The 25153-nt window shown below is 45.3% G+C and overlaps 1 protein-coding gene across 15 annotated transcripts in view; it reads left to right on the top strand.

Moving 5' to 3' along the window:
• LRRFIP1 (LRR binding FLII interacting protein 1) overlaps positions 1 to 25153 on the top strand; it is a 132924-nt gene that overhangs the window by 13606 nt on the left and 94165 nt on the right. The window contains exon 1 of one of the 15 annotated variants that reach the window (XR_008450492.1): positions 19227 to 19277. The exons of the other annotated variants lie outside the window; for them this stretch is intronic. The gene's annotated coding sequence lies outside the window, so the exon portion shown is untranslated. Of the gene's footprint in view, positions 1 to 19226; positions 19278 to 25153 lie in introns of those variants that run through there. 15 annotated transcript variants of the gene reach the window in all.

The following is a 25153-nucleotide window of genomic DNA, read 5'->3' as shown; positions in this document are numbered from 1 at the left end:
TAAAGTTATTTTTAACAGGTCTCTTAAAATTCCTTGAGAAGCGTGAATTTGCAAACCCATTTTCTCTGTGAAGTTTCCTCTGTGTGCTTTTTCTGCAAACTGAGTGTAGAACTTGGCTCCTCGCCTGAAGAGACACGGTTAGAATGCTGTTACTAAACGTTTGAAGTTTGATGTTTGTGCTTGAAGGACAGAAGATCTGGTGAAGCGTGATGCGGCAGAAGCTGTTATCCGTGCTCTGCAGCGTACAGCTGAGCTAACAAGAAAAGGCAAGCTTCCCAGGCTTTTATTTAGATGGTTTCTCTGGATATCAGTGCTTTTCCTTAAATTGGATTTGCTCAGGCAGATTTTGGCGTTGCGTTGGTTGATGTTACAGATGAAGGATTTCAGGTTGTATTTGCTGTGTCCTGCCTCTTCCATTGGAATATAGGTAGCCTGAGGGAGAATGGCGGGTCATTAGAAGATTCAAGTAATCAGAAGTGCAGCCTCTCTGCAGGAAAGTGGGACGATTGGGAAGAATCACTTGTGACTCTCTCCCACCTTGCTGTCCTCAAACGTTTTCTGCACACAGGTTACAAGTGGTCCAGAGCTTGACTGAAGTGTAAAGTAGTAGGTGGCATGAAAACAAATGGTAGTTTTACAGTAGTTCTCTTGAATATGGTAAAATCATACGTATGTCTTGTATATAAACCAAAACCGTTCTCCTCTGGTGAGGTCTCTTGTAGTGTCCTTCACACAATTTATATATGAGACTTCTGCTCTTCTCCAGTACTTACAGTGACTCCAGGTCTTTTTTTAAATCTCATATAAAGTCAGTGGAGTTCAAGAAGTAATGAAAAACAGTGTTGTGCAACTTATGACCCTTCTACTGTAGTCCAATAAAAGATCACGTTGTAAACACAGTAAAATAGTCTATTGCCAGATTACTTTGTTAATTCTAATCATTCTAATGAGCTAAATTTGATTAAATCTGCTTGTGGATGAGAACATTCCACCCATGGAAAGGTGCAATAAGGGTAATCTCCAGTTTTGCATATTAGCATTACGTGTAAGAATCTGTTGTCTTTCATTTGCTTGAAGCGAGGTAGGAATGTGGATATTATTATCATTGGCTCCAGGTGGGATCTCACAAGAGCAAACTAGAGGGAAATCATCATTATTAATATTATTATTATTAACATGATTTGAAGTGATCTGATTTCCCGATTTTTTGTGGCAGAAAATAGAAGTGTACCTACGAGGTGTGAGGAAATAATTTTGTGTATTAGATTTATGTCATTGTAGATGTTTCTTACTTATTGAAAGTGCTGTGCAAGCGTAGACTGAACCCTTTCTTCAGAGTTGATCAACTTGAATGATTATGTTTTTAACTCCTGTTTATAAATTACAGCTTGCAGGTAAGTACTTTTGGGTTTTTTTTTACATCCTGAAGTTGAGGTCAGCCCTTTGCAGGACAAAAGGTTCTTAAATGATGGAGAAGGAATAGAATGTCTCTTTTCAAATGAATGGCTGGGTTAGAAAAGTGCCACTGAGTGCATATGAAAACTTTTTCACTACTGAAAACTTGTCCTTTTTGAAAGGATGGTCTGTGCAGTACTGAGTACCCACAGTTTTGAGTGGTTTCTGTAGCATTATCCCTTGTTTTAACAAATATATATATATTTATCTATAATATTTTCTGGAGGTAGGCTCTGCACATCCGTCTTACCGTGGCATCTTACATTAGGTATCGCAACACACTCATTTTCCTGTTGCTGGTGATGAGTTGTAGGACTGAGGATCAAAACTGTTGCCACGAGTGCTCGGTAGAGATAATATAATAATTATTTTGAATCCCTAGCAGTTTAAATAGTGCTGATACCAACTGTAAGTGCAGTATCCATATGACTGAGCGTGTGCAGTCTGGGAAAATAAGGCTGACTTGAACACTGCCAAGTGTTTTCTTTGGGAGAACAGGCTGTGCAGCACCTGAGATGTGGAGAAACTGTGCTGTGCTGAGTGGGCAGTGCTACCAGATGCTGGAGAGGCGCCTGCTAAAGCGTAGTCGGTACAAAAATACATTTCAGTTGAATTTTTTGACATTAACTTGAGGATGTTCCAAGAATGTACGCCGTGGGCAGTGGCAGGGAGGTGCTGTCTAGCAGCCTTGCAAATCCAAGTGTCATCTTAGGCAGGCCTGCGACCTCTTACAGACTGCGTCACGGCAATGGTGGGTTTTTATTTCTGTGTAGGATAAACCCCACAATCTTCTCTTAATACATGCATGAAGGTTTCTTGAATGTGTTTTTAGGTATGTTGTTTTAAAAAAGAGAAGGAGAGGAGAAGGAAGCAAATGCCACTTAAGGGAAAGCTTTGATGCTGATGCTGACGAGATCTGATGCTGCAGCCTAAGGTAGCAGACGGATCATAGAATCATAGAATAGTTTGTGTTGGAAGGGACATTAAAGATCATACAGTTCCAACCCCCCTGCCATGGGCAGGGACACTTCTCACTGGATCAGGGTGCCCAAGGCACCATCCAACCTGGCCTTGAACACCTCCAGGGATGGGGCAGCCATGACTTCCCTGGGCAACCTGTTCCAGTGCCTCACCACCCGCATGGTGAAGAAATTCCTCCTTCTGTCTAGTCTAAATCTGCCCCTCTTCAGTTTATAGCCATTGCCCCTCACCCTATCACTCCATGCCTTTGTAAAAAAGTCCCTCCCCAGCTTTCCTGTAGTCCCTTCAGGTACTGGAACGTCACTGTAAGGTCTCTTTGGAGCCTTCTCTTCTCCAGGCTGAACAACCCTAACTCTCTCAGCTGTCCTCATATGGGAGGTGCTCCATCCTTCAGGTCATTCTTGTAGCCCTCCTCTGGACCCATTCCAACAGCTCCATATCCTTCTTATGTTGAGGGTAACCCTGTGTGGGGTATAACTTGACTCCTGGATTATTTTGTCTGCTTACATAACCAAATCTTTATTGCTACTGCTTTGGTTTAAGAAGGGCCTTTGTTGGCTTGAAGAAAATAAATAACGAAGTATAAGTGGTCTGCGTGATGAGTCGTTCTAAAGACTGGATCCTCTTTGTATTTCTGGTTTATATGCACTCCTGTTACTTCCAAATGACTGAAGCTCAGTATAATGTTCTCAAAGATGTCCAAAGGAAGACCTCCGTCTTTCGCCTACCCAGGTGAACTTGCATTCAGCGTCACGCAGGCCATATTAATCAGACATTCTGTGTGCCAGATAGCCACATTATATATAGAAACAGCACACTTCTACTCTTCTCTTTAATGTGCTAAGCTTGACAGAATTCCATTTGCGAGGCAGTAAGTGGTTACTGCAGCTGGATTTACTCTTTGAGGAATGCTGAGGAGAAGAGGAAAAGTGCGGTATGGCAAATAAGGGGAATCCAGGTATTTAAAATCACAGGTTGAATTGCTTCTTTTAAAATTAGATTTAGATTAGACATTAGGAAGAAATTCGAGACAATGAGGGTGGGGAGGCCCTGGCCCAGGTTGCCCAGAGAAGCTGTGGCTGCCCCATCCCTGGAGGTGTTCAAGGCCAGGTTGGATGGGGCTTGGACCAACCTGATCCAGTGGGAGGTGTCCCTGCCCATGGCAAGGGGTTGGAACTGGATGGGCTTTGAGGTCCCTTCCAACCCAAATAATTCTCCGATTCTAAAATATTATATACTTGCTTCAGAAATGGCTAATAGAGTAGTTTAGTGGTTTATTTGTTTAATTATTGTAAGACTGTCTTCAGTTTGTTTTTGCTTTGGGGAATGCTGGCAGACTGGGTGCATTGAGATGGAATAGTCATCCTGATGCTGCCAAAGCGTGGCACTTGCCTAAATTCTTTTAATTTCCAATTCTCTAGCATTGCAGCGAGTTCTTTCAGAAGTGCAACCTGATTGTACAGGTAACACCTCAGGAAGGAGAAAAGTTAGATTTATTTTTATAGAACATAATGGCTCTTGTTGACGGTCTTCTGTACTCTTAATTATTGATTTGAAGCAACTTTTCTTGCACAATAGTTCTTAAACCAGACTTTTTTTTTATAGTGCATGAAAATACTTAGGCTGGGTGGGAGTCTGCAATAAATACTTTTATTCCCTAAAGTGATGGCTCTTGGCCAGCTTCTGCGCTCTTACTCGTCAGCTGCTGGTCTTAATTCTGCTGAATTCAAACTTTATCTCTGAAGGGCAGAAATAATTATTTATGCATGATTATTCCTCCCGAGTGTTTCTTGATTAGTGAGATGCTGGGATTCCTTGGTTCTGGAAGGCTGTTCATTCAGGAGCCTGGCTGTGCCGCTGCCACGTCTGACACTGCCGCTCAATCAAGGCTTCAAAGTGTCCTTGCTTCTTAAGTTTTAAGGGAGCTGGAGAACGACACTGCTTTTTCCCATTAAAAAAAGTCAAATCAAGCTTTCAGTATAGAAGTCTCTCTCAAATGAAATCTCTCTGAGCTGAGGGCTGAGTCTGAGCACAGCAATCAAGTTGCACTCTGGTGGTTTATCTCTTCATCCTGTTTGGCTGCTTATGCTGTGAGATTATGCGACATAAAAATGAAACCCCCAGGCAAAGAAAATATCCTACAGCTTCCTAGAAGCCTTCCCAGTTTCTCGCACAGTGCTTATTTTAGAACTGGGCTAGTTCAGGGGCATGAGAGAAAGTCCTGGTAGTGCCATCAAATGCTTCAGTAGTCAGATGTCAAAGTACTCAGCAGTTGTTTTGCTTGAATGCCTTTTAATGTTACTGCTTTTAGAAGATAATCAATGTTCTGTGTGACTGCTTTCTCATTTGCATGCAGCTCATCCTCGCATCAGCTCTCTTCATTATGGAATGTTCTAAGCTCATCACATAAAGAAGTTTCAGTCTTTTTTTGGTTATGCTTTAGTGGAGTGCAGAAAACTACCAAGAGCTTGTTTTTTACTTTGTTGCGTGGTGGCTTTTTCTACCGTAGCGTTGTTGGAAATTTCATGGGAAAAGGTTGTGGGTGGAATGGAAATGGAGAGAGAACTTTCCTCACTTGGATGTTGGCTCAAACCAAGAACAAAGTGATCCTGGCGGAGTACCATGGGAAAATCTATACTTCTGGGGCAGTCAGATGCCACGTTTTGTTGCAACTGCGGTTCTTATTCTGAAGGGGAAAAAAGGGACGAGTAACTTGGTGATCATGCAAAAGCAGGGAGAAAAAGGAGGGATATGTCTGGTGCCTTAAAATATCTTTGAGAGCAAAGTGCTGGTGTTGATTTTGACAGCTTCTTGGAATTTATGCCTTGTCTGGGCATCATTAAGGGAGGAAGCGTGATGCTGCAGGTCCATCCAGTGCAACGGGGAAGCAGTTGCCCTTCTGTGAGAGATGGGGGGAAAACAGTGCTCAAGTCTTGCCTGACCTGTGCAGACATGTGAGCAGACCCCAGTCACGATGCAACTTTATCCTCTGTTTCTGAACTCCCAAGCACCTGGAACGCGGCAGCCTTGGATCCATACGAACTGGGGAGTGAGAGGCTGGAGAGCAGCCCTGCAGAAAGGGATCTGGGTGTTCTGGTTGACAGCAGTTGAACATGAGCCAACAGTGAGACCTGGCAGCCAAGAGGGCAACCATGTCCTGGGGTGCATCCAGCCCTGCATCACTAGCTGGTCAAGGTAGGAGATTGTCCCGCTATACTCCACGTCGGTGCAGCCTCATCTTGAGTACTGGGTGCAGTTTTGGGTGCCACAGTGTACAAAGGATATAAAGCTACTGAAGAGCGTCCAGAGGAGGCCACAAAGTCGTATGAGGAGCGCCTGAAGTCGCTTTGTCTGTTCAGCCCAGAGAAGTGGAGACTGAGGGGAGACCTCATCACAGTTTACTGCTTCCTCACAAGGGGAGGAGGAGGAACAGGCGCTGAGCTCTTCTCTCTGGTGATCAATGTCAGGACCAGAGTGACAGGAAGCTCTGCCAGGGGAGGGTTAGGTTGGACACGAGAATAAGGCTCTTCCCGCAGAGGGTGGTGGAGCTCTGGAACAGCTCCCAGGGAAGCAGTCATGGCACCGAGCCTGACAATATACCGGAAGCGTTTGGCCAACGCCCTCAGCCCCACGGTGTGAATGTTGGAGTTGTCCTGTGCAGGGACAGGAGTTGGGCTTGATAGTCCTTGTGGGTCCCTTCCAACTCTGGTCATTTTTTGATTCTAAGCCATCACTTCCCTCACGATGCTTTTTCCTGTTGTTTGAGTGGTGAAGCAATGCCGGCTCTGGCAGGGCATCCAGCTCTGCCGGGGCGATGCCTGTGGTTTTGCTAAGCAGCGTGTCACAGGAATGAGCTTCCTGCCCTAACGGTTCTGTCTTCTTCCCCTCCCTGCCGCTGACTCACGTATGCAATCAAATGACAAAGTTAACTCCTTACAAGAGAAAAATAATAACTTCTCTGGAAGTGAAATCTGGTCTCTCTTGGTTTTTTCCTTTCTTTTCCTTTTTTTTCTCTTTGGGATTTCTGTTTTGCCTCAGCACTAAAAATGTGCTGAACACTTCTTTTGGGTCAAGTAGGTCAAAACGTGAACTGGCTCACTGTCCAGGTTGGGGTCACAGACAGGTGGCAGAGCTTTTCTGCCTATGTGTGTTGGTGGCTAATTTGCAATTCCCTTCTGAGACGGATTAGAAATCTGTGACAGCTTTTTTAGGCTCAGCATCTCGTACATCAGTGAGAGCATTTTGAGGCCTTTTTTGTTGTAGAAGACTTCGTTTTCCAGCCTGGGTGTAGCAAGATAGGAAGCCAAAATTAAAGGATTATTATTGTGATAAATTGGTTGGAAAGTTACCCTTGATGCAGCCAGTCTTTCACCTATCTCCTGGTTAGGATGTTACAGAATCATAGAATGGTTTGGGCTGGAAAGACCTTAAAGATGATCCAATTCCACCCCCTACCACCTCCTACTGGATCAGGTTGCTCAAAGCCCCATCCCACCAGGCCTTGAACACCTCTAGGGAGGGTGTTGATCCTTAGCATCTGAAATCTGTTCCAAAGCAATTACATTGGATGGAATTGCGCTTTATAAACCACAGCCTGAGCTCAGGAAAAATTGTGCTGGACCTACTTGTTGTGAGTATGAGCTCTGTGTATGATGGTTTTTGGGTCATGATACTTTTAGAAGACAAGTATGTATATAGAAGCAATACTTATGAAATCAAGAGAAAATGAACTTCTGTGCTCAGCAGTTTTTCTGTTCCTCTAATACATCGTTTTTCCAGTACATGTTTGAGAAGTCGTTGTGTCCATGTCGTCCCTCCCCACCTCCCCAAACTCTGGCAAGTTCATACTATAGAATTTTAAATATTTATCTTGGAGAAGAGAATCAGTAAGACTTAGGAGTTAATGAATGAGGTGAAAGAGTGGACAGCACAAGCCAAGAGACTCTTGATAGTTCTGGCAGCTGTTGCACATAGTGCACCTTTTATCACTGCCTTTGGACCAGAGTCATGTCCTCACATCCAAGATTTCTGGCATCCTGACTCTTCTCTCGATCCTAGTTGTACTGGCTTTAGACCATGGCTGTTTAGCAGGAGTCTCAAAGAGCTTTTGGAAAAGAAGAGCAAGGAAAGCATCCTGGTAAGGTTCAGGAACCCAACTGTTGGCCTCACCTTCTATTCCTGCTCTGGCGACAAAGTTGGATGTCGGGAGTGTGTGCAACCAATGGCAGCAAGGTCATAGCTCAGTTGCTGGCAGCAAATGACTCATGTTTCTACATGGGCTGTGTGAGTTTGTGTGCGTGTACGTCATGGAATCATAGAATTATTGAATGGTTTCGGTTAGAAGGGACCTTAAAGCCCATCCAGTTCCATCCTCCTGCCATGGGTAGGGACACCTTCCACTGGACCAAGTTTCTCAAAGCCCCATCCAGCCTGGCCTTGAACACCTCCAGGTTTGGGCAGCCACCACTTCTCTGAGCAACCTGGGTCAGGGCCTCATCACCCTCAGCGTGAAAAATTTTTTCCTAAGATCTCATCTCAATCTCCTCTCTCTTTCAGCTTAAAGCCATTCCCCCTCGTCCTATCCCTGCACTCCCTGATAAATAGCCCCTTCCCAGCTTTCCCATAGGCCTCCTTCAAGTACTGGAAGGCTGCCGTAAGGTCTCTCTGAAACCATAAGGCCTCCCAGGAGCCTTTTTTCCTTCTGGTAAAATGACTGAATAACAGCGAAAAACTACACCAGAGGTCTGCATTATGTTTGCAATTGAGTTTTTTTTCACTGCCACGTAGGAAGACTGGAAGCTTAGCTAATTTCTTGTGTAAGGTTATGTTGCAACCTGAGCCGAAAGCTTTGTCAAAGACATTGAAAATGACAGCTGAGAGCCGAAAAAACACACACCTAAAAGAGGAAGGACATGTCACGCTTGTTGCTGTTCAGATGTTTTTAAGGGATTCTGCAGGAGTGTCTGAAGACGCCTCCCTGCTTCGTGGATGCGATACTAACATTATCATAGGGTGAAATCAGGTAGTAGTGTTGCAAGTTTGGGTCTGTGAGAGTGAAGGCTGCAGGACAGTAAATCCATGCATTATGTGGATTAGATATTGGGAAGAAATTCTTTGTGATGAGAGTGGTGAGGCCCTGGTGCAGGTGGCCCAGGGGAGTCATGGCTGCTCCATCCCTGAAGGTGTTCAAGGCCAAGTTGGATGGTGCTTTGAGCAACCTGATCCAGTGGGAGGTGTCCCTGCCCATGGCAGGGGGTTGGAACTGCATAATCTTTAAGGTCCCTTCCAACCCAAACCATTCTATGATTCTATGAACTACAGTTGAGCCAGACACTGTACTGCTAGTTTGAGATCCCCTGGTGGCCTCCCTCCTTTGCAAGTTCTCCATTTCTCCTTCTCTTCAAAGGTGACAGCACCTACCCTTATGACAGTCCCCCTGGAGATGCCTGTAGTGAGTCAGACATCGCTTGAGGGTAGCTCTGTAGCTAAAAACTACATTCCCTCATTGCTACAAATTGTTGGTTGAGGTCCAAACGCGTGTGGCAATAAGATAGTTTCTATAAAAGTTTAAGAGTAGTCTGATGCTTTCTTAAAAGTCCATTTCTTATATCCAAGTGGCTTTTGGGATTTGCTGGAACAGGAGGGGAAATACTGACTCTTATTTGGATGGTAAAGCTCGTCTGCCAACGTGTTTGTTTTTACTCGTTTCAGTTGCTGATTGTCTTGAGTGAAGTAGTTCATTATCCAGAGCAATTCAGTATGATAGATGATCAAATTGATTATTTAAAAGGAGGAAAAAAAAACCCGACTAAAAAAATAGAGCTTTGATTGGTACTTGTAATTACTACTACAGACCTTTCTGACTCTTCTGATCAGCATTAATATCCTTATAAATATTCCTCCATATATAATTAAAGGAACTTGCATGTTGGAGAAGTAAAGATGAAGTTGCGGTGTTGGTGAGGACTAATGGGCTCTAGCAGAACCAAGGCTTCACAGAGCAAGTGGCAGATTTCTGGCACTTAGACTTTGCTCGCGAAGACTTTTCCACCTTAGTCAGTAAGTCTGAGGTTAATGGGTCTGCCAGACAAAGGCATTATTTATCTGCTCGCAACATAGCTTTCCTAACTCTTGCTTCTGGCCGAAAGCACGGTGATTCTCCTTGCTGGCAGAAAGGACAACTCCCATCAGCATCACCAGCAGCGGGACTGGTATCGCAAGGATGGGCCATCCTCCTTCTCCAGGACAAAGTGTGCTGCCCTCTGTGTTCTCCTCTAGTTTGAGGAAATAATACGGTTTATGTGGCTTATGCAGCAAAATTAATCATTGTATTGAATAATTTTATAATGGTAGATACACTAAGTGTACTTACAATGTTGAATTTCTGGAGAGTAGAAAATAATATTCAGTGTAAACTCTCCTAATCACTGTAAAACTGTAGCTTTATAGTGTCCTAGTGTATCCTGGTCCTCAAAGCTGCTTTTTGTTACAAAGTTTGGCTTCTCAACACTGCAGCGAGTTGAGAATGGCTTTACCTTTCACGAAAGTGCAGACTTTGTGTGTGCTTGACAAAAGGAAGGGCTTAAGATCCCCCACCTTTGCCCAGGCTTCTTGTGGTTCACAGAGTGGAGTGTGGAGATGGGTTTCTAAAATTAAACAGAACTATCGCAGAGCTTTGCCCTCTTCGTTCTCCCACTGTGAACGTGCGACAAAGTCTTCTATAGGTACAGGCAAGCACAAAGTCCCTCGTTAAAGAATTTTCGTGCCAGGACTGGTCAACGCTAGTGTCTCCACGTCTCTGCTTGGATTGGTGAGGGCTTGCGGGATAAGTGACTTACGTCATCTCGAACGCAATCTGGTCCCTTTACCCTTTCTGCCGTTGGATGGAAAGGGTGAGAGGATCTTTCCTGCAGTCATTCCCTTGCAGGGAGGTGAACAAGTAAGGCAGGGTTGTGTTACACGCTGTAGTTATGAGAGTTATGTGGAGATGGCTGAGTCGATCGACAGCTGCAGCCTTCTGCTATCGTGTGAATGGTTTTCTTTTTGTCACAGTGCTTATTTTAATGAACTCCATCTGTACGTAGCATAGTCCATAATAGAAAGCAGATTTCTGGGCTGCTGCTGTCTGCAGAGCAGTGTAGGTGCTGTGAGTTGGCCAGGCTGCGGGGTTGCAGATGACGGCTCAATATCAAAATGAAGTGGGTGTTGCCTTGTTTAGTACTGAGCAGCTTCCAAAGTGTTGAAATTTTGCCTGACGAGGAAAGAGATTGGTGAGTGCGAGGAGGAAAATGAGGCACCAGTTGCTTCTGAAGAATAAGAATCAGCTCGTCATTTTTAAAACTTAGTTAAATCCTTGGTTTTTTGCCCCCTCCAAAACTCATGATGATAGCACCTTACCATTTGGAATTTCCCTGCTGGTGAAAGTCACTTTTTTTCTGGAGTCTCTGGTTTTATTCAGAGTGTTTTGGTGTCAAACTTGATGGTGAAAGCTTAAGGACAGGGCAAGACCAATGTGACAAAGAAATCATAGAATCAGCACTGCTCCATAGAATGGTTTCAGTTGGAAGGGATCTTAAAGCCCATCCAGTTCCAACCCCCTGTCGTGGGCAGGGACACCTCCCACTGGATCAGGTTGTTCCAAGCCCCATCCAACCTGACCGTGAACACTTTCAGGGATGGGGCAGCCACAAATTCTCTGGGCAGCGCAGCCCATGCCAGTGTCTCACCACCCTCATAGGAAAATGTTTCTTCTCATGTGAATCTCTCCTCTCTTTCAGCTTAAAATCATTCCCCTTCATCCTATCCCTGCACTCCCTGATCAAGAGCCCGTCCTCAGCTTTCCTGAAGCCCCTTTAGTACCTGAAGCTGCTCTAAGGTTTCCCTGGAGCTTTCTCTTCTCCAGGCTGAAGAACCCCACCTCTCTCAGCCTGTCCTCATAGCAGAGGAGCTCCAGCCCTCAGATCATCTTCGTGTCGTCCTCTGGACCTGCTCTCACACATCCATGTCCTTCCTGTGCTGGAGACTCAAAATATGTGTTCAATTTGAGGTTAATTCCACTCAAAGCGAAGGCACTTTTCATAGTCAAAACAGAAATAAGAAAATAACTTTGAGATTAGCCTTCATTAATAAGATCCAAATGACGCTGGTTTTTTAGTTGCTGCTTATTCGGGTAAAGCTGCTTCTGCCTGAGTCTAAATATATGGCATCCAAAAGTGTTTTAGTATGGCATCCAGAGCCATAATTGGCTTACTGAGAATGTATGAAGTAGCATGTTTTTCTTTTCCTCTGCCATAGGTTGAATATAAATCCTCAAACAGCTTACCACACCAAAAATAAGGCCGTATAAATATCCAAGCACATGGAAAGAGAACTCTTCTATTACTACCACATTAGAAATTAAAAGAACTATTCGGCTTTAGGCACTCGGTGGGGACCCCATAAATTAGTAACAATTCTGTTAATCCAAACACCCAGATTTTAGGCAGATTTCTGGAAGTGAGCAAGGCAGTGCTGGCTGAGACGACTGTCCTCGAGTAGAATTGTTGGTCTGACAGCTTGCACTTCCAGCAGCTGGCATTTTTCAGCCAAAAGCATGTGGCAAATGAGGTAACTTTGCTATGCTTTTTTTCTCTTTGTGTTGCATTTGCATCTCCTTAGAGTGTGGTGTTTACAGAGAGGATGCTTAACTTAATCTGCCACTGTCCGAATGCATAAATTAGTCACCTGAGCACTTGTAATAAACTTAAAATGATACTGTGGAAGGCAGTTAATGCCTTAGGCAGTCGTTAGTGGGATCTGTAACCTTTCATCTCTAGCCGCCAGAGCTGTAGTGATACGAAGGAAGAGGTGGTTGCAGTTGGATGCCTGCGAAAACAATTAGGATGGAAGAGATGCAGAAATGGAACTCGTGTGTTAATCTTGGCATAGTTCACTGATGGAGATGTCTCGGTGAGAGGAATTTACTCTCCATCTCCCTGTGCAGGGTTTAGGAGCCCTGCAGCATTGTGGCCGATTGCAGGACTTCTGCTTGTACGAGGATAATCCCAGTCTTCCAGGCAGGATTGTGAGTGGGCTGTGTGCTGGCGCTTTTCCTGCTAGTGAAAAGTTAATCACCACCTCTGCACTACACAGTCTGTGCAAAGAAGGGAGGGAGAGGGTTTTACAACTTCTTCTCACATGATTAAAAGGAAGATGTTGACGTTCTAGATAGTAGCTTGGCGTGAGCCAGCAACGTGTGCTCGCCAGCCATGTCCTGGGCTGCATCAAAAGCAGCGTGGTCGGCAGGGCGAGGGAGGGGATTCTGCTCCTCTATTCCTCTCTTGTGAGACCTCACCTGGAGTTCTGTGTTCAGTTCCGGAATCTTAAACATAGGAATGATATGGAACTGGTGCAATGGGTCCAGAGGAGGCCACGAAGATGATCCAAGGGCTGGAGCACCTCTGCTATGAGGACAGGCTGAGAGAGTTGGGGTTGTTCAACCTGGAGAAGAAAAGGCTCTGGGGAGACCTTAGAGCAGCTTCCAGTACTGAAAGGGGCTCCAGAAAAGCTGGGGAGGGACTTTTTACAAGGGCTTGGAGTGATAGGACAAGGGAGAATGGCTTTTAATTGGAAGGGGAAAGATAGAGGTTAGACATAAGGAAGAAATTCTTCATGACAAGGGTGTTGAGGCCCTGGCAGTGGTCGCCCAGAGAAGAGATGGCTGCCCCATCCCTGGAGGGGTTCAAGGCCAAATTGGATGGTGCTTTGAGCAACCTGATCCAGTGGGAGGTGTCTCTGCCCATGGCAAGGGGGTGGGACTTGGTAGGCTTTGAGGTCCCTTCCGAGCCAAACCATTCTATGATTCTGTGATTCTATGATAGTAAAGCTGCCTTGTTCCTGCCCCTTAGGTATTTCTTCGGTTTCTTTAAAGGTTAAACATGAGTTTAATATCTTGTTCCTCAAAAGACAACATATTCATTCCCTGATATTAACCGTAAAAAGAACTGTGGTTGATGTGCTAGGATAAGTTTGTGATTCCTTTATCTGCACTTTGGAAATGCCTAAACATAATTTTTCTTTCCCTGTACTTCTGTCCTGTTTGCATAAGGGACCAGGAAATGGTCAGTCATTCAATTTTTTTGACTGATAAATTCCAGATCTTTTTCACCATCCTTTTTATTTTTAATAGAAGTGCAACTTCAGCTTTTTCCTTACACTTTATACTATTTTAATATTGGCAACCCTTGGATTTCAAGATGGAATTTGAATGTCATTTGCAAAGTCATCAAGGTAGATTGTTGTCTTAGTTCAGAGTTTCCCATTCCCCCTCTGCCTGGGAGCACGGTGCAGTCATCCTCAAAAAGGTACATGGATTCCTGCAGTACTGGGGAGGAAAGGCTGAAAGTAACCGAATTGGTTGATTCTTGGAGTTGACTGTGTCATCTGGTGGATCCCCAGAAGTCCTAAATGTACTCCAGAAGTCCTAAATGTACTCCCACTGAAACTGGTAGGAATTGCGCTGAATATAGCAAAGACCATGGTGTTGGTGAGCCTATAATACAGCTACAGAGGGGATCAGGGAGGTGGGTTGAAAAGTATACTCGGAGCCTTGTGTTCAGTTGAGCCATTTGTGTCTGGTGTGGCTAAGCTTTATCTTTGTGCGAAGGAACTGAAATCAGGTGGGTGCTGTTATTCCTCTAGTGGAAGCAAGGATGCACCACTAGGCTTCTGGGAAGCTTTTTACAGCACAGATGCTTTCATTGCTTCTAGCCCTGACGCTGAGAATAGAATCAACTTCCAGGTGAAATCAAGTGTTCATGAAGAATTTAGCCTAGATGGATTTTGCTTTGAAAGACTGAACTTTTTCCACTGCTCCCAGTGCTGCAAACCATGTATTTTCTACATCGACAGAAGATTTGGCCTCAAAATTGCACCAGGGCAGGTTCAGATTAGACATCAAGAAAAATTTCTTCATTGAAAGCGTTCTCAGGCACTGGCAGAGGCTGCTCAGGGAGGTGATGGAGTCACCATCCCTGGAGATGTTTAAAGAAGGGGCAGATGGGGTGCTCAGGGATCTGGTTTAGTAGTAGGCAGGTACGGTTGGACTCGTTCTCAAAGGTCTTTTCCAACCAAGTGATTCTATGACAATGTGGGTGAGAGACTGACTTTAGCTTGGGAATTGTTTTCATGGGCCTCTTCTTCTCCTGTTTTGCAATGTGTCCCACTTGGGTATGTGAACAAACCGACAGTGTCAGCTGGCAAATATAAGAACTAATGCTGAGCACGGGATGAGAGTAAAGGGGTTTTGCCTGGATTAACCAGGGGTTTGCTGGAGAACTGGGTTAGAAATTCACCGTGTTGTGCTCTGTCTTGTTCAGTTTGCTGAAGTGATTTGTTTATATGTTGTTGTGAAATTAAAACATTATTTGGCTCTGCTTTACTAATGATGCAGCTGATGGGCACTTCAAATTTTAATATAGGCTGTTGATGTTGGTTTAAGTGTAGAATTGGAAAAATCAAGGCATCGCACATTTTTAACTATCATGTCCTATAAACACCTCTGCATTAATAGAGTGTAATAACCTTTTACTTCAGACCACTTTCATAGAATCACAGGATGGTTTGGGTTGGAAGAGGCCTCAAAGCCCATCCAGTTCCACCCCCCTGCCATGGGCAGGGACACCTCCCACTGAATCCAGTGGCTCAAACTGGATCCAACCTGGCCTTGAACACCTCCAGGGATCGGGCAGCCATGACCTACCTGGACCAGGGCCTCCCCATCTTGTCTTCCTAATGTCTAATCTAAATCTTCTCCCTTCCAATTTAAAGCCATTCTCCCCTTCCTATCACTCCATTCCCTTGTAAAAAGCCCCTCCCCAGCTTTCCTGGAGCCCCTTTCAGCACTGGAAGCTGCTCTATGGTCTCCCTGGAGCCTTCTCCAGGCTGAACAATGCTGACTCTCTCAGCCTTTGTCCCCAAATCTTCTGGAGCAGATTTTGAATCCTGTCGATTACCAATGAGTGGGAAACCAAAACCTTAATGCTCAAACCCCTGAAAATATTTTCTTGAGATCTCTGACTTCGCGCTTGCCCCCGTTTCTGTGGTTGTGTGCTTTATTTGCTCATGGCTATATAGTTAAGGCTCAGCTTAGAGTCCTTGGAGCAGGATGCGTAGGCTGAGTGCCTCTCTCCTGTGCGGCTTCACCCCAATGGGACCAACACCTTGGTTCTTCCATTTAGTAGCCAACAGTTTAATGATGAGAACATTGCACAGATCCTGCTGATGTGTTCTGTGAATGCTTTAGATAAATGACCCTTGCAGGTTTGTGTCCACGAGACTGGAAACCTGTTTAGAAGTATCTAACTCCAAGGAAAAAGGTTCATATTTAAGACCGATTCTCATCATTTCCAGTCTGAACAACTGTTGGTAGCAGCAGCGATGAGAATTGCTGCTTATATTTTATACTAATAGAAAAGAAGAACTTGTCAACGATTTTTTTTTGTGTGCAACTGTTCCAGTTTCTCTTTGACACGGTTTCCTAGAAAGCCCAGTGATGTGTAGCCCGACCACTGCTTGGGGAGCTGGGACTGCGAATGCCTGAGAGCAGCGCAGTGTGAATCTCGTGTGATGCTCTATTACACTGAACACAGTTGAGGGATTAAAAAGCACAAGGATTGCGCTAAATTCAGGATGAAATACCCCTGTAGCACAAAAGGTTTAAATGTCACAGTGAAGAATGGAAGATCGATTTAAGGAGGAAAGACTTATTTTTATATACAACGTGTGTTAGAGATTGCAGTTGCATGCTGTCAATTCTGATGCTTCTTTAAGTTCAGCAGTATAATCTACTGATATTTAGCAGAGCTCTGCCTCTGTATGGGCACTTGAACATCTGTTTTTATTGCCATGGGTCTGGGCAGTTCTGCTGGATTTGGAACAGTGCTGGTGCTTTGTGTCGCTGAGGGACTGAAGTGGGGTGCTTCAGTACCACTCATGCTATGGTGACATAGCAGAGTCCATAAAAAACCCCTAACAATTAGGTTTATGAAGCGTATCGATACCCGGTGGCCATGAAGAAATCTGGCTTTGGAGGGTGATGTGTGCTGTGAGGAACAAGCAGCATTCGACAGTCCTCTTTGGGCTTTCATGTCATCAGAATGGCATTTGCCAGTAGTAAATGCATTTAACGAAACTAATTTTAGAGCTGTAGCTCAGCACTTAAATTTTCTGTCTCCTTGTTAGTCTCACAACTACGTCAGGTCTTAGATTTTATAATAAACAGGACTTTGAAACTTCATTTCTTCCCTCTCTGCCAGGGATTGTCACGCAATTGAGTGAATATGCTTGTTGCGGGTTATGTAGCCTTTACACGTCTGACTCCATTCTTTAATGCTTGAATCATATTTCCAGCACTAGGGCTTTTTTTTTTTGCCTTCCTCACTGAATTTTCCTTTTGTTCCTGATCTCTTGTTTCTTTTGTTAGTGACAGAAATACTGTTGCGCGAATCAGCTGTGTTGTCATGGGGAAACTTCACAGCGTGAATGTGATGAAAAATGGCCAGTTTTATTTTTTTTTTTTCCTTTCCTTACTGTGATAGCACAGGGGAACGAGCGGAGAAATCATTTCCATACCACCCTGCGGGGCAGTCTGGGTGGGCAAGGAGTGATGGGCAGTCTGGGTTCAGCTGTGCCACTGCTGCTGGATGTGAAAGCAGAACAAAGGGAAAGGGAATTGTAATCTGTGGTCGTAGTGGAGCATCCCTTGGCATCCGTCAGCATTCAAGGCAGGCTTTTTCCATAGTGGAACAGCTTTGTGAAGCCCTGTATCTCCTGCAGAAAGCAGCACATGGTGAGTACGCCTTGGCCATCTGTCCCTTGTCGCTCGTATCCATCTAGTTAAGAGCGGAGCTGTCGTTGCTCCGAAGGATGGAGCAGGACGGGTGGCAGCTGCCGTGCTCGCAGTGTGTATTAATGCCCTGAGGAGATCGGATCAAGCGTGCCTGTCCACGAGCTGTGAAAATGGGATAGTGCAGGAGGTGTGGATTCAGCGCAGGAGAAATGTGTGAATGCCTCTTGTAAATGCCAAAGCTCTCACCGTGTGAATATTCAGGTTCTGTAGCTGCCTCTGTGTGCACCTCATTGATCCTATGGATAGAGGGGTTTATGGGATTGATGATAATCGGCCTATTTAGTTCTTTCCGCCGCAGTGAAATTAATGTGAGAACGCAGCAGAAGCTCAATCCTGAACATCATTAAGGGAAAATAAACCCTTCATCTGGGTCGGCGGTGGTGAGGAATGGCTGTCATTACAATGGATGCAATATCGTAGCAAGATTTTAAAGGTCAAATAGATATGGTTTCTCATGCGGGCAGAACGTTCAATACCCCCAACAGTTTACTGTGTAAAATCTACACTACTAGGAAGAACCAGGCAGGGAGGGAAAGATTTGTATATACCTTAAATTCTTCACAGGAGAGAAGGCTAGAATGAAAGCTGTATGGTGGGTTTTGTAAGAAGGTGGGAGTACCCAACTTTACAGTGACGGTGGCAGAAGAAAGCTTACCTTTTCCATAGTATTTAAGCCATGTGAGTCTGCATGAAATTGAGGAATGGATTCTAGTAGTAGCATTCTAAAGCTGTTGCCTGCTTTGCTATCTGCATGGGGAAAGACTTTTTTACAAGGGCATATAGTAATAGGATGAGGGGGAATGGCTCTAAATTGGAAAGAAGCAGATTTAGATTAGACATTAGGAAGAAATTCTTCACGCTGAAAGTGGTGAGGCCCTGGCCCAGGTTTCCCAGAGAAGCTGTGGCTGTCGCATCCCTGGAGGTGTTCAAGGCCAGGCTGGATGAGGCTTTGAGCAACCTGATCCAGTGGGAGGTGTCCCTGCCCATGACGGGGTGGAACTGCATGGGCTTTTTCGGACGGTCCCTTCCAATCCAAATAATTCTGTGATTCTATGATTCTATTCTATTTTGAGAACAGAAGCTAAACAGCATGGAACATCTAATGTAGAGCAAACATTGTGTTTTTAATCCTGATCAACTAAGTGGTTTATTTTGATGTGAATGATGATATTGGCCAGATAACTTAGGTACTATTGACGTGATGATGGTATTTGTGTTGTACTTGGGCTGCATTGTCTATCAGGACTACAGGACCTTCTGCAGCATAAATACTTAGACAGGTGGATTGTGGTCTTGCTCTCCAGATGCCACCAAACTGTGAACAGTTAAAAGGATATTTTATGAATAAGAGAGCAGGAATAGATACTCATTTGGGGAGAGTAAATATTGCAACAGGGCTGGAATGATATTCTATTACACTTAATCATAGAGTCACAGAGTGTGCTGAGTTGGAAGACATCCACAAGGACCATCGAGTCCAGCTCCTGTCCCTGCACAGGACAACTCGAACATTCACGCTGTGTGGCTGAGGGCGTTGTTCAAATATTTTTGGAATATTGTCAGACTTGGCGCCATGACTGCTTCCCTGGGAGCTGTTCCAGTGCTCCACCACCTTCTGAGAGAAGAACCTTTTGCTAATGTCCAACCTAATCCTCCCCTGGCATCTTCCTGCTGTTCCCTTGGGTCTTGTCATTGGCTGCCAGAGAGAAGAGCTCAGTGCCTGCTCCTCCTTCTCCCCTTGTGAGGAAGCTATAAACTGCGATGAGGTCTCCCTTAATCATCTGGATGATTTCTCTCCAAAGGTGTTAAACCTGCACCTGATGAACCAAACTAAGTGCAATTTCATATTGATCTTTTAAATTTAGTGAGCCTGTTTGTGGTTTTAGTGGGGAAACCCTGTGTCAGAGGAGGTCAGATCATGACAATTTCTGGTTCAGAAGTGGCCACTGGAAAGGCAGGCTTATAAGCATCAGTGTGCTATGTTTGTAGTGTGTGCATTGCATCCTTTGCAGTCGGCATTGAAGTGGCTTGGCTTACCTCTGAAGTTGTGCTTGAAAGTGGCATCACCCCATCCAAGCTTGGATGCGATTTACCCGCAGAGCCAGTGCCTGCTTTGCTCTCCACGATAAGCTCAGTACCTGATGGAGATGGTCAAATTCCACCAGTGTGTCTGGGGAGAAGCGTGGGGCTTGTTGGATTTGATGCTCGTGTCCAAGTGTGGTCCCTGCCTGCTCCTTTATGTGTGACACTAGCTTCGGTCTCCTGGAAGTGGGACAGTGGTGGAGTGACTGGGCTGGCTGCCAGGGGCCTGGGGAGAAGCTGTGGTGTCCTCAACGGAAAGGTCTGCAGCCCCCAGGCCTTTGAGAAAGATCCATGTTTGGTGGCTGTTCCCCACTGTAACCACTGTGCATCTCAGCTGCTATTTGATACACCAGGGATGCAGGGGCATCCTCTCCAAGCAGTATTGTGGAGGAAGACCCTCATTCCTAGGCTGAAGTGGCAAAACTGGCTGGTGAGGAACAGAGGTCGTGCTGAGAACCTCTGTGCCATTGGGCTGTCCAGGCTGCTGCTTACCCCCCGTGTCCAGTATCAATATGTAGGCTGCCGTACAGCCAGTTCCGATATCTGTTTGAGGTGATCTGCTACTCCTTCTGAATTAGACACTGCCTAAATTCTTCAAAAACTGGGCAATCAGCTTTTTCATGCATAGATAAAGGGCTCTTCCATGGGCTCTTCGTATAGAGAATTCTCTTAGAATGCTCCTGTGCTCTAGTTTGTCTCTTAAATAATCCATGGATGGATGTTCTCCCTCCTGTTCAGATATAAAAAATTTTTGAAGAATTTATATATATAATAATATGAGAGAGGTATGAGAGCAGCCTGTGGAGAAGGAATTGGGGTGCGGATTGATGAGAAGCTCGACGTGAGCCAGCAATGTGCGTTTGCAGCCCAGAAAGGCAACCATGTCCTGGGCTGGATCCAAAGCACTGGGACCAGTAGGGTGAAGGAGGGGATTCTGCCCTTCTGCTCCTCTCTCATGAGGCCTCGTTTGGAGTCCTGTGTCCAGCTGTGGAATCCCCAACATAAGAAGGATATAGAACTTTTGGAACAGGTCTAGAGTAGGCCACGAAGACCATCCGAGGGCTGGAGCACCTCTGCTATGAGGACAGGCTGAGAGAGTTGGGGTTGTTCAGCCTGGAGAAGGCTCTGGAGAGACCTTAGAGCAGCTGCCAGTACTGAAAAGGGCTCCAGGGGGGCTGCGGAGGGACTTTTTACAAGGGCCTGGAGTGATAAGACGAGAGGGAACGGCTTTAAATTCAAAGGGGGAAGATAGAGATTAGACATAAGGTAGAAATTCTTCATCATGAGGGTGGTGAAGCCCTGGCAGTGGTTGCCCAGGGAAGTTGTGGCTGACCCATCCCTGGAGGTGTTGAAGGCCAGGCTGGATGGAGCCTTGAGCAGCCTGGTCTAGTGGGAGGTGTCCCTGCCCATGGCAGGGGTTTGGAACTGGATGGGCTTTGAGATCCTTTCCAACCCAAACCGTTCCATGATTCTATTATTTGGCATGCTTCGAAATATTATTTGACATCGTAGCTGCTAAGTGTGTGTTTGCGGGTTTCTGTGTGATCCATTCTTGTGTATAATGTTTCCCTGTGTTCAAGGAATTGCCAGGATATTAGCTGTAGTGGCTCTGCAGGTGGAGTGCATCATGTTATGGAGATCTGATGTGAGAATCTCAAAGCAATTTGTTTCAGCAGAATAGTTACAATGGCATTTTTGTCAAAACCTGGACTGTTTAGCGTGTTTATTCCCGGTATGTGGCTGGATTTATGTCAAAGCTACTCCCATTTGAAGGCATCTAGCCTTACTTTTCCCAGACCTGCTCTGGACGCTACGCTGGTTTTGCACAGGCTGTGGATACATCCTTCAGTGTCTTCTCCAGTGTTCAGCACTCCAGGCTTGCTGACTGCAGCTCCTGTTGAGCCATTGACACGGCTGGGCAGCGTCCTCTAAACACTCAAGGTTGTTTGCAGATAACCGTGACATTGCCAGGATTTCAAAAGACACGTCAAATTAATAAGAAATTAATTCTACAGCCTTTTTTTCCCCTGGATGACAGGAGCAGTGACGTGATTTTGTGATATTGCTGCCTGCTGTGAAGTGACCGTCTCATTAATTGTATAACGGTGTAAAACTCTGCAGCTCTGCATGTTTTATTTAGAGGAAATCTTAAACCTGCTATTAACTAATGCATAGCATGCGAAACTGGATTCATTTGTATGCTGGGCAAATAGTCGAGGCTTCTGGCTTCTGGCTTCGCTCACTGAAATGCAGTTTTCAGAGCAGCAGTGCATCGCTCCCCTGATTTACATTATCCTGCCTGTTCTCTGCTCTGTGAAGAACTGGTTGTGTAGGAGGAACATTACATCTCCTAGACAGACTGAGGCATGATGACCTCAAGGCTTGTTAAAACCCCTTTTGGCACCTTTATCTCTGTGTATAAATAGCTCACAAGCCTGTTCCTCAGCACTGGCTAGACCTAAAGTAGTGCTAAATGCTTTTTCGAGGTGAAAGTAGGCTTTCTCAGTGGCTTGTAGATGGAGCACATCCAGGCTGTACACTATATTTACAGACTTTCATTCCCTAACGAGTTTTACTCCATAAAATGCATGCAATATCTGCAGGTTCTGGATGGTGTATTTAAAATGCACTCCTAACAGAAGATCTGTGCTGGACTTGTAGACAAGTAAGCCCTTCCATAATTCCATTTGTGTCTCCCTACTTTCAGCAGCTCCATCTCAAATGTATTCATACGGCTTCTTAGAATCATAGAATCGCTTGGTTGGAAAACCAAAATCATTGAGTCACCATACCTGTCCATTACTAAACCACATCTCTGAGCACCTTGTCTGCCCGTCTTTTAAACATCTCCAGGGATGAGGACTCACCACCTCCCTGGGCAGCCTCTGCCAGTGCCTGAGAACCCTTTCAGTGAAGAAATTTTTCCTGATATCAAATCTGAACCTGTCCTGGCACAACTTGAGGCCGTTTCCTCTTGTCGTGTCGCCTGTCACTTGGGAGAAGAGACCAGCGCCGACCTCACTACAACCTCCTTTCAGGCAGTTGTAGATAGTGATAAGGTCTCCCCTCTGCATCCTTTTCTCCAGGCTAAACAGCCCCAGGTCTCTCAGACACCTCCTGTAACCCTTCTTCTCCAGCCCCTTCCCCAGCTCCGTTCCCCTACTCTGTGTGCCTCAATGTCCTTGTGAGGAGCTCAAAACTGAGCAGAGGATTCAGGTGTGGCCTCACTTCACTGCTCCTGCTGGGACCACACTGTTTCCAACACAGGTAATATTTAGGTAATGTTTAGATCAGCAGCAATTCTTAGACCTCTTGAAGAGCCACTTAAAATGGTCAGGTGCTGCTGCTTGACTCACTGGCTTTTGCTGTGAGGAACTGAATGAATTTGGCATTTGTGCCCTTGGGTCTCAGCTGATGGATTTTTGGAGTTGGCTTGGCAAGCGTACGTTTTTATCAGCATGCTCCCTGTGATGCAGGAGGCAAGTGCTTCTCACTGGTCTGAACTACACTAACGCAATATATAATTATATATATAAGTATAGCGGCTTTCCAGTGCCTGAAGGGGCCAACAAGAAAGCTGGGGAGGGGGTTTTTACAAGGGAATGGGATTACAGAACAAGGGGGAATGGCTTTAAATTGGAAGGGGGAAGATTTAGATCTTTTGAGGGTGGTGGAGGTGTTTAAGGCCGGGTTGGATGGAGCTCTGAGTTGCCTGGTCCAGTGGGAGGTGTCCCTGCCCATGACAGGGGGTGGAACTGGATGGGCTTTGAGGTCCCTTCCAACCCAAACCATTCTGTGATTCTATGTTAAGGCCCTCGTGTAACTGCCAGGGAAGAGTAGGTGGAAGTTTGGAGTTCGGCAGGGACAGACTAATGGATTTATCTGCATTTGCAAAGGTCACAAGGAATTCTCAGTTGACCTCAAGATGTTGTTCCTTTCAGGCAGCATCTCAGTTTTCAAGGAGCTGCTTTATCTTCCCTGGTTAACCAGTGCTGTTGAGCCAAGGAGATTTGCTGCCTATTAAAGCATCGCTGCTTCTGATGACATGGAAGGCTTTGAGGTCTCCTCTCCAGATTTCATTTGCTTTCAGCTCTTGTGCTGTCTTGTGGGGGGTGATGGGGAAGCTATTGGGATTCGGAGAAGCTATTGTGCATCTCTTCCAAACCATTACTCTCCATGAAACATGAACTGTTGTCTGAGCTAAGAAAATCCATGGGAGTTACTCTGGTGTGTAACTTCCTTAGCTATTGGGCTTTTTTTCCATATACCCTAAAAGCCTCCTCTAGCTGTACTAGTAAACTGCACTGGGATTATTAATAATATTTGACATTACCATTCTTGAATGATTACCAGCAACTCTTGTGTTCTCTGGCAGATGTGCTTCTAAACCCAGCCATGTTTTATATGTCTGTGGCTCTGAGTAATTCTGCGTCCATGACAGGTGGCTTTAAAAAGTCAGAGAAGCATGAGGAGGGATTGGAGCTTTTATTAAAGTATGTGTTGGATTGACTGATATGTGCCAGGTCTGTGTGCAGGAAGAACCCAGAACATGTCTAGATGGATTGGGGGTTTTTGCCTGTGATATTGGCTTGCTAGTGACTGGGTTGGATTTTAGAGATAAATGCAAAATCCTCTTTTTTTTTTAATGATCCAAGGTGTGGTTTAAATTAAATTTAGATTCCTATTTTTCCCCTTGTTCAGGTGGGTAGTGTGACATTCAATGAAATACCTATTGAGGTCACTGTGGATAAAGCCAGAGAAAGCTGGGAAGGGAAAACAATAACAAAATCTAGAGGGGGGATTGTGAGGAAGTCCAAACTCATCCTGCTGGAACTTCTGGAAGAGCTCACAGTGGGACTCTCTGCAGCCTCAGCTGATGGCTGGGGGCTTGCCGGCCACCGCAGCAGCATGTTCAAAGCTTGAGGCTATGTGGAGCCCTGCATCACTAACCTTCTCAGTTGGGCTCTGTTGGCCCTCCTGGGATTACCTTGAAGCACGAAGAGAAGAAATTCTGTCTCAAAGTGTTCTTCTGTCAAGAATCTTCCTCTCCCTTATTGGTTGCAATTTGGAGTTGAATGTGCTCTCTTTCCAGTTCCTGCTCTTAACTAAGAAAAGGCAATAAATTATTGATAGATCCTGACGTACTGGCTGGGAGGTAGGAGACTAAGTGATGTGGGAGGTCCTGAGTGTGCAGACCCACCTTGAGTATTGTGTGCAGTTTTGGGTGCTGCCGTATAAAAAGGATCTAAAGCTGCTGGAGGGTGTCCAGAGGAGACCACAAAGTTGGTGAAAGTTCTCAAGGGGAAGTCACATGTGGAGCAGCTAAAGTCACTTGGTCTGTTCAGGCTGGAGAAGAGGAGACTGAGGGGAGACCTTATAGCAGTTTACTGCTTCCCCACAAGGGAATGAGCAGGTGCTGATCTCTTCTCTCTTGTAATCAGCGATAGGACCCAAGGGAATGGCAGGAAGCTGTGCCAGGGCGGGATTAGGTTGGATGTTAGAATAAGGTTCTTCCCTGAGAGGGTGATGGAGCACTGGAAGAGCTCCCCAGGGAAGCAGTCACGATGCCAAGCCTCACCATATTCCAGAAGCATTTGGACAACATGCTCAGACCTACAGTATGAGTGTTGGGGTTGTCCTGTGCATGGACAGGAGCTGGACTTGGTGATTCTTGTGGGTCCCTTCCAACTCAGGACACTCTGTGATTCTGTGGGAGGTTCTGCCTTGAAGCATTTAGTTGAACCCTCA

The sequence above is a fragment of the Cuculus canorus genome, chromosome 6 (genome assembly GCF_017976375.1).
Source record: "Cuculus canorus isolate bCucCan1 chromosome 6, bCucCan1.pri, whole genome shotgun sequence".
NCBI lineage: Eukaryota > Metazoa > Chordata > Aves > Cuculiformes > Cuculidae > Cuculus > Cuculus canorus.
The sequence above is the reverse complement of the archived record's forward strand: the minus strand, read 5'-3'. Positions and strand labels throughout refer to the sequence as shown.